The following is a 10,065-nucleotide window of genomic DNA, read 5'->3' as shown; positions in this document are numbered from 1 at the left end:
TTGCTGTTAAAAATACTCCAGTGATATATTTTTATAGGCAGGCAAGGGAAAATGTCCATAAATAGCTTTCGGAAGTTTGGCCAAAAATGTAATCTGCCAGTAAAAATATTAAATTGACCATCATTAGAAATATTTCAAATTTAGTTAACACGTAAAAGGCAAAAATAGGAAGAAACTGAATTATTCCAATACTTAAGTTTGTAGAATTATTTTGTCTGGTTTATTGCGTATTTTTCTACATTTTCCATTATTTCTTTTGCCATTTTCATATCCTATGATTTTCTTCATCCCAAATTTTATTTTTATTCAAAAGTAATCTAAATGGTTTTTTTTTTTTGTTTGTTTCTTTTCTGTTCCAAAGTGTGGATTTTTTTTAACCTTATTTCAGAAACTTTCCCTTCTGCATTTCAAATCTTCACTGCCAGTCAATTACTTTTTAAGGAAAAAATATTTAACTGGAATTTGGTGGGTTGGGAGGGAGCCCTTCACCTTTCTGACACTGGCAATCCACCTCAATAAGATGTTTTTCGTTCTGATATAGGCTTCCTTGAGTGCCAACTGTCGGCACTCAACCATGAGCTATGACTTGGCAGCTAGGCTCTCTAATCCTAACTCAGGTTTGTGAAGTTTCACAATTTTTTCCCTTGAGAACAGCCAGTGACTGCTGAGCTGGTACAATACCACCAAGCACGGATCTTTGGAGAGCGCTCGCCTCAAGTCTATACAAGGAGTATGGTACCTGGCCATGGCAGCTCTTCCTAAACAAATAGCAGCCAGGGTCGTGAGGAGAGGCTCTGCCATCTCTCTCTGATCACCTTCTCCCACATCCGTTTGCAAAAGAGCTAAAAACAAACTTACACTTCGGTTGACATTTCAGAATGACCATCTGATTCATGGTGACTTCTAACTTATTAAAAAATACAAATATTTTTATCCAGGAAAAACCAAGTAACTGGACAGTAACTTAACTGGTAGTCAATTTTTTAATTGAAAAGCTTCTTAATCAAAGTCTAGTATGTTTCAGCTTCCTCCTCTGATGAATTTAGGAGAATCACGTTAGCCCTTCATGTATGCCTGATTCGGGAAGGAGATCAGGAACACAGACACAGTTCAGAAGCAGGACCAGGTCCTAGCCTGACTCATCTTTCTAGTGTTTTTGATTTTTGGAAGTTACCTCATTTGTATTTTCCTTAGACACAAACAATATTCTCTTAAAGTATACATTCTTTTTTTTTTTTTTTAATTTTTTTTTTCAACGTTTATTTATTTTTGGGACAGGGAGAGACAGAGCATGAACGGGGGAGGGGCAGAGAGAGAGGGAGACACAGAATCGGAAACAGGCTCCAGGCTCTGAGCCATCAGCCCAGAGCCCGACGCGGGGCTCGAACTCACGGACCGCGAGATCGTGACCTGGCTGAAGTCGGACGCTTAACCAACTGCGCCACCCAGGCGCCCCTTAAAGTATACATTCTTGTCCTCACTAACAGAAGGTTTAATCTACGAAAGGCAAAAGGCTCCAGCTCTCTCTTACATTCCAACTGTCTTTATGCCTGCATGCTCACCGCTCTTCCCCATTACTACAATAGAAGTAATCTTAGCTGGCCATTTTAGAGAATATACTGCATTTTAATGTACAACCATCCCTCTCAAAATTCCTCCAACAAACAACCCACGCCATTTCTTCTGATACTCTGCCACTGAAAGCTACAAAAGAGGTTAAGTGTCACAAAAAGCCCCTTTTCCTGTTTTCCTCAGGCTATGGCAGTTTCAAATTCTTACTGGGAATTGCAACGTAAACAAGAAAGAGTTTGCAGGGACTCTTCATAACATGTTCCCTAAAACCTCGGAGTCTCATAAACATCTTTAGGGTTATGCAGAGGTATGCAGAATGATCACAGCTGGATTTAATTTATTCCCCCCCCCCCTTTTTTTTTGCCTAACTTAACAAGATTGACGTTCGGGAAGATGGAAAATTTGCCTTAAGATTTGAAAACACCGCTCGACTAACATACACTCAGTTGGAGAAGATTATCTCACGACTTACTGCCAATTATTTTGGAACACATGTAATAACCAGGAGTGAGCTTTATAGTAGTCTTCAAAACAAGTAAGGAAAAGTTACTGGTTTGCTTTTGGCAAAGCGTACTCATTTTATACAGATGACAAGAGAGAAAATAGTGAGGTTCTTCAGGGTGGCGTATGTTCTTTATATTTGCCTTTGGCAAATATGCCAAACGTTAATAAAGCCCTTTGGAACTGTAATTTCCCAAACACTGTCACATATAAACTTAAATGCTCTACCTACCAGTTGATTAGAAAATGGTATTGTGGGGTGTGAACGCTGCTTGTTCCACACGCAAAATGTTTCCAGCAAACAATGCTGGGAACTGAGCCAAGAAATGTCATTTCTCTCACTTCATACTTCCATAATAAGTCTCCATCCCCAAACGCTTTTCCCTCTCCATCGTCTGACTAATCCACCCACTCCAAATCTTTCCTGTTTACACTGTAAAAGAATGGTGTTTTGAAAACCTGACCCCTTAGCAAAAGAACCCGACAGAAAGCCTTGCACACAGGGACGTGTCAAAAATGTCGTTTTGAAAATCTTTTAAAATAGATATTGCTTTATGAATTTCATGGCTCATGAAAAGAAGTAACTCGAAGCTAAACCCAGCAACTGACTCTCCATCACAGAAGTGCCAATGTCAGAGAACTCTGGAACCAGAGGGCAAGATTTAAACTCTCAAAGATTTACCTTATTTAACATGCAGGTTATTTGTCCTCTAATCCACTGAATCAATATCAGCATTTCAGAAAAGTTGGTCCTGATGTGGCAGAATCTTTGTTTTCTTATTTTGTGAAATGATCCTCCCCTTGATTTTTGAACTTTTAAGAGACATTAGTGAGCATTAACAAACGTTTATTTCTGAAATCTGAATAAAAAAACAAACACAGTAGGTGATGATTTGTGGTCATATCTCTTATGTAAACAAACTGCCTCAACTAAGACCAGAGACATCTTTAAGTTACGGTAGTCAGAGCAAAAACTCAACCTAGATTTTATCTGACTTTTTTCTTATTGTGGGAATTTTAGAAACCATTATATCTTTTCGAAAAGATCTTCATGTAGTTCTTCATAAATTAAGAATTGTTTGGGGCACCTGGGTGGCTTAGTTGGTTGAGTTTCTAACTCTTGATTTCAGCTCAGGTCATGCTCTCATTGTTTGTGGGTTCGAGCCCCGTGTTGGGCTTAGCACTAACAGACTTGGAATTCTCTCCCTCCCTCTCTGTCTGACTCTCCCCTGCTCATGCTCTGTCTGTCTATCTGTCTCTCTCTCATAAATGAATAAATACACAAACATAAAAAAAAAATTTTTTTAAAGAATTGTTTGAATGTCTCTTTAGAGGTACGGCAATGATGCAATTAATTTTTTTTTTCATTTTCCCTTCACTGAGGCAGCAGTTTCAGATCTAAATGTTTCAGCAAACATTTAGAAAGATATTCAAGCAAATCTTGTCTTGTTTTCTATCTTCAACCATCCCAGTTCTGCAAGATATTGCCATCATTGCCTCAAGTTGACCATGGCAAGCACAAACTATGATATCAGTTTGGGTCCCTACAGTTCTTCCACTCTCTGCCATTACATTTCACAGTTATATCTGTCAGTGTCCTGCCATTAGCCGTTATAGAACCTCAGAGTGAATGTTGACTGCCCCCAGTTATATTTTGCCTCACTTCCTTTTGTGGTTACCAGATCTTGCTGGTTCTTTTTACAGGCATCTCCCTGACATGCACCAATTTCCACTCGGAGCGGTTCCTTTTACAAGACTTTGTAATTTACCACTTGACTATTATAAGCTTTTGCTTTTTGGCTTCTCTCCCCTTTAATCAACCTAAATGCTGTTTGTCTTACAGTAATATACTTTTAAAAAACAATTATAACTGTAGCCACAGTTAACAATAAATGTAAGGTATCATTACGGTACAATCTTATTTAGTAATTAGCATCAACCCATCTTTGTTCTTACTCTCTAACACCAAACACACCTGGGATCAAGGCTTGTAAGGTGAGGTTTGGACACTCAGCCATGTAAGAAAGAACATTTCTAGGGTCACGTCTGAGATGATTTGCTCAACAACACAGGTCAGTGATAGGGCTGAACCAGGAGGGAATCCAGTCATGAATCTGCTCAAAAAAATGAGGGAACAATCACAAGTAGAGCATGGCATCAACACTTGAGCTCAGGCTTCAGCAAAATCAAAAAGTAGGATGAAGGAAAAGGTGAACCACAGCACAGGAAAAGATGGGATGAAGTGTCAGAGAATGCAACCAGCCCACCCATATTGATGCCCTCCACTTTGTAGCTCCTCTGGGCCTTTGTCTCACGACCCACGCATCCTGGACACTCAAAGAAAAGAATTTTGTCCCCCATCCTCTTTTCTTCCTCCATTTCCCTCATCTTCATCATGTTGATCTGAAACCCAGATTGTCTGTTTTTTGTTTTTGTTTTTTTTAAGCTTTCTGTTTGCTTTACCCATCCTCCTGACAAAACCCAAAACCCAGCTTTGCAAATCTGGGGCTCTTCTTAGATGTAGGGGATGTGTGTGTGGGGGGGGGTGGATTGGAACCCTTGTTCCCCTAGAGCAAAATGGGAATTCTTGTCCTTACTGTACTTTAATAATGTCTTGAATTGTTTTCTAATTTTTTCAAGTCTCGTATGTTAATTTATTGCTTCATTTGGACTAAAGATTTTTTGAGAAGAGGAATGTGTCTTACTCATACTTTTCTTTGGAGTCTACTGCTGGCAAATAGCCACTCAACATTTGTTGATCAATGTACATATAAAATATGTTTGTGTTATGAATGTGTCAATGTGTTTTAGAAGAGCTTTATTATATGTGGTATTGAATACTCTGGAGGAAAAACTGTTGGAGCAACTGAAGAAGTATGGGCTTCTACGTGAAATTTAAAAAATCGGGTGTAAGATAAAAGAAAATATATACAGCAATGATTTTTAAGCAGAATTTTATTTCAATGACTTTTGTATAGTATAGTGCATTGTTGAGGGACACCTACTATGTGCTAGTTTTTCTTCTAAGTGCTTTGCATGTAATATCTCATTTACTCTATATAGCAGTAAGAAATAGGGACTGTTATTATCCCTAATTTACTAATGAAGAATCGGAAGCACATAGTTGTGGCTTATCTAAGGTCGCGCAGGGAGTAAGTCATGGAGATAGGGTTCTAGTACAGGCATTTTAACACTTAACCCATGTTATAACTTCCCCACTCTGCTACCATTTCAATGCAGAGGACATTTGAATTGAGAAGTGTAACCAACCACTCCAGTCATCATTCTCGTGATGGTTAAATTTTATGTGTCATCTTGACTGGGCTAAGGGCTGCCCAGCTCAAACATTACTCTCTGTATTTCCGGGTGGATATTCTTGCATAAGGTTAGCTTTTAAATAGACCATCACCCTCAGTAATGTGTATGGGCCTCATCCCATCAATTAAAGACCTGAATAGAACAAAAAAGCTGACTCTCTCCCAATAAGAAAATTCCTCCATCCTGACTAAGACATCAGCTCTTTCTGGGTCTCCCACCTGATAGCCTCCTGACTGGAAATAGACCATCTGCTCTTCTGAGTCCCTACTTTACCGACTTAACCTATAGATCTTGGGACTTAGTCTCTATACTAGTGTGAGCCAATTCCTTATAATAAATGCACGCACACACACACACACACACACACACACACACATCCTATTGGTTCTGTTTCTCTGGAGAATTTTAACTAATGCAGTACTTCATCTATATGGTTCTATTGAAAACTGAGGATATTTTTTGAGATCCTTAAATTTTCTCATGAGGAAAATGAGGAAACTGTTTCATTATTATTTTTTTAACAAGTAAAGGCATTATTTACATTACCTTATGTTATAACTTAGTGCTTGAGATTAAAAGTCTTCTATGTTTGGTGTCTGGGTGGCTCAGTTGGTTAAGCAGCCGACTTCGGCTCAGGTCATGATCTCATGGTTCGTGAGTTCAAGCACCGCGTCTGGCTCTGTGCTGACAGCTCAGAGCCTGGAGCCTGCTTTGGATTCTGTGTCTCCCCTCTCTCTCTGCCCCTCCCCCCACTCATACTCTCTCTTTGTCTCTCAAAACTGAATAAACGTTAAAAAAAAAAGCTTTTTTAAAGTCTTATCTGTTCACACAAATGATAACTTTGAACTTTAATTTTCAAGAGCTAACTTAAATACTTAGGCACTCAGCAACACATATTCATATCTCAATTTAGTCATATAATAAACACTCTAGATGTCCAATTTTAATACTTCTCCATTGCAAGTTAAATCTAGGAAAATGTGGAAATAATTTAGGATTTTTAGCTGTCAATTTGTAGTACTCTGTTTTTAGAGAGAATGTTCTTTTTCACTCTATGTTCTTCCTCCAAAATATTTAATCTATTTACCATTACCTTGAATTTGCTCTTAGTCTCAAATGGAAATAATGCACTCAGTTTTTTCTTCTTAAGCAAGCCTCAACCACTCCTACATACTTTGCAGTTTTTATTTGTACATTTGGTTGCCACACAAGCTTTTGTAGCTTATTTTTCAAATTAGAAATCTTACACTTGGGAAATGCGCATTCATGCAGGTAATTGATCAAATATATAATCTCACATTGAAATAGCCTCTCCAATTTCAACAATCTGTGATTTAGTTCCTTAAACAGTTATTTCAAGACAATCGGTTCCTCCAATTGATAAGCATGTTCTAACATGAAACTGGTTCTTTCAAGGTTAACATTCTGATGTTTAAATCAGATTAAATTTTCTTTACCTTATGGTGCCTTAAAAATTGCTATTTGGAACATGAAGACTAGATAAATCACAATTAAAAAATTAAAACAGAACTCCCTAGGAATAAAAACTATTTATGGCTATCTAAAGTTTTTATGTCTCTAATACAATAACATTTATAACCGGAAGCTTCATTAGCTCTGATTACTCTTGTCTTTGTGTTTCTTAAATTAAATCAAAGTAAAGCCTGGTCTTCTCAGATTTTGAAACTTTCCCTCATAACACAAAGCATTCAAAGCAAAGGGATTGCTTGACAGTATAAGGTGGACGTTAAAACAACCAGTCAGTAGAATTGTTTTAATAATCTTAATGTCTGAAAAGGTATAAAGAAAAAAAAAAATCATGTTTCTATACTAAATAACAACATTTTGAACAGTTAGTTGGACCACCCTGGATTTGTGAGTTTTTAAATCTTACACTCACCTTTCTGAATTACCTTATAAAATTATAAACACATGTAAGTTATTAACTGATAGTTGAATATAGATGAGATCTACTTTTTAAAAATGTAATTATTAAAATTAAAATGTCTCTTGGGGCGCCTGGGTGGCGCAGTCGGTTAAGCGTCCGACTTCAGCCAGGTCACGATCTCGCGGTCCGTGAGTTCGAGCCCCGCGTCAGGCTCTGGGCTGATGGCTCAGAGCCTGGAGCCTGTTTCCGATTCTGTGTCTCCCTCTCTCTCTGCCCCTCCCCCGTTCATGCTCTGTCTCTCTCTGTCCCAAAAATAAATAAACGTTGAAAAAAAAAATTAAAAAAATAAATAAATAAAATAAAATGTCTCCTATTTGATGATTTATCTGAATGATTCCCCACTTGTTTGGAGGGAGGGATATCTACATAAATTAGATTAGATCCTTATTTAGCCTTGCTAATTATTATATACTGCAAAGGAATCCAAATTACATAATTTTCTATTGTTATGGTTGATTTACTTTAGTATTTCAGTCTCTCCATATGGGAATTATAGGAAATTACTGTTCAATATTGGAAATATTGTTCAAAACTGTTCAATACTGTACAATCTTCATTGTTTTCTAATGTTCTTTTTTTTTTTTTCTTTTTTTTTTTTTTACGTTTATTTATTTTAGAGAGACAGAGTGCGAGCAGGGAAGGGGCAGAGAGAGAGGGAGACACAGAATCTGAAGCAGGCTCCAGGCTCTGAGTTGTCAGCACAGAGCCTGATGTGGGGCTTGAACCCACAAATCGTAAGATCATGACCTGAGCCAAAGTCAGATACTTAACCGACTGAGCCACCCAGGAGCCCCTAATGTTCTTTAAGTCATAGATTTTCAAGATGTGATTCTTTTACATTCTCTTTCCCTTTCTCTCTCCACCCTCCCCCAGTGCCCTCAACCACCACTCCACCCCAACGCACACCCCACACCACCCCTCTCCTTGCCCCAGCAGCAGCCAAAAAAAGTCACATCCTGAACCTTCCTTTTTCCTCAGAGAGTATCTTTTCAAATCAGCATTTTTTTTTCCTGGTATGATTTGTTTAGTTTATAACCTATGTAACTGAAGTGTTTTTCATTTGCAAGTCCCAAGTACTTGCTACATAAGAGCTTTATAGCAACATTTTAAAACACTTTTGTGCATGTATGAGTGTGCTAAGGATACAGCTATAATTTTTCTTCTAAGTTGTTTTGTGTGGTATTATTCAGTATAAGAGAGCAGTTTAAATAATTACCCTAGTTCATTACCTTGGAATTGGATGCCTCTTCGAGTCACAGAGGAGTGGATCCAGTATTGCAAATGAAACTAGTATTTTACTGTGTGACTAATACGAACAGAATGATATGCTTGATTATTAAAAAGCTTTTAAAAAAGAATGTAGAAACAGAGGCCTAGGGTTAGAGACCTGTAGAGCTCAATTGGAGAAATAGTTCGTTGGGGTGGGGGGGTGGGGTTGGAATATCAGGACAGTCTAGCTATAATCTAGTATTCAAACATTCCCTAGGACTTTAATCTTAGAAACTAGGTACTTTGGCAGACAATTTGTGAGATAAAAGCAACTAGTAGCATTATAATTTAAAGGTGAAGGCACAGAAAATACTTCCTCACTCTGGTTATCTCCTCTCTGACAAGATTAGGCGGGCCTTTGGGGCCTAAGTAATCCTCTGCCTTGAACCACAAGTCAGATTGCAAACCACAGGCTTATGAATACATCTGAACTTTTCCCTTATTTCAAAGTTGATAATACCTACGCATTTTTATGGAAAGGAAGATTTGATTTCTTTATTAATGATTCATCTAAAATTAACCCTCTTATAATCTGTGTAGAAGATATTCTGGTGTATCTTCAGAAAGAAATAATTAATAAAAAACTTTAAACTACAATTACTCTTCAGTGATGGCACGTGTGAGTTAGAACTCTTTTTAAACTTTTACATAGATTGTATCAATAATGTATCAATAATATATGGGGGGAGGGATAACAGTACTTGCTACTATTCATTCTTACTGTGTCAGGCACTGAGCAAAGCATTCTACGTACAGTATCTTATGTAAGCTTTACAAAAATCTCTAAGGGAAAAATTAATACTCCAGTCGTACAGATAAGAAAACTATAAGGTGGTCACCTAGTTAGTACATGGTTGATCAGGGACTCAAACCAAGGTTTGATTGACACCCAGGCCCATGCCTACAATTTTACCCTGCACAGCCTTACCATATTCAATGTTCTCAACATCAGTCTTAGAAAGAGAAAATCAATAAAAGAAAAAACTCAAACCTTTGTGCTTTTTGAAATATATCTCATTTGTTTGTAAGTGGCTGGAAAAGAATGAGATGTTGTGGAACAGAAAAACAATTCATTAAGCAAGCACTGGCCTAAGTAACAGACACATGACCCTAAATCAGTGACTTTAACCTAAGTGTTTTTGTTTTTATTTATTTATTTTTATTTTTGTAAGTTTATTTATTTTGAGAGAGAGAGAGAGAGAGAGAGAGAGAGCATGGGAGGGGCAGGGAAAGAGGACAAGAGACAATCCCAAGCAGTCTTTGTCAGCGTGGAGCCCAATGTGGGGCTCGATCCCACAAACTGTGAGATCACGACCCAAATCAAAATCAAGAGTCAGACGTTCAGCCAGCTAAGCCATTCAGGTGCCCCTGTTTTTGTCTTCTTGTTCACATGAACTCAAAACAGGGATTCCTGATAAACAGACATTTTTCCTACAAGTGATAATTTAGTTCCTTCT

This window comes from Leopardus geoffroyi, chromosome B1 (genome assembly GCF_018350155.1).
Source record: "Leopardus geoffroyi isolate Oge1 chromosome B1, O.geoffroyi_Oge1_pat1.0, whole genome shotgun sequence".
NCBI lineage: Eukaryota > Metazoa > Chordata > Mammalia > Carnivora > Felidae > Leopardus > Leopardus geoffroyi.
This window is presented reverse-complemented; position numbering follows the sequence as displayed.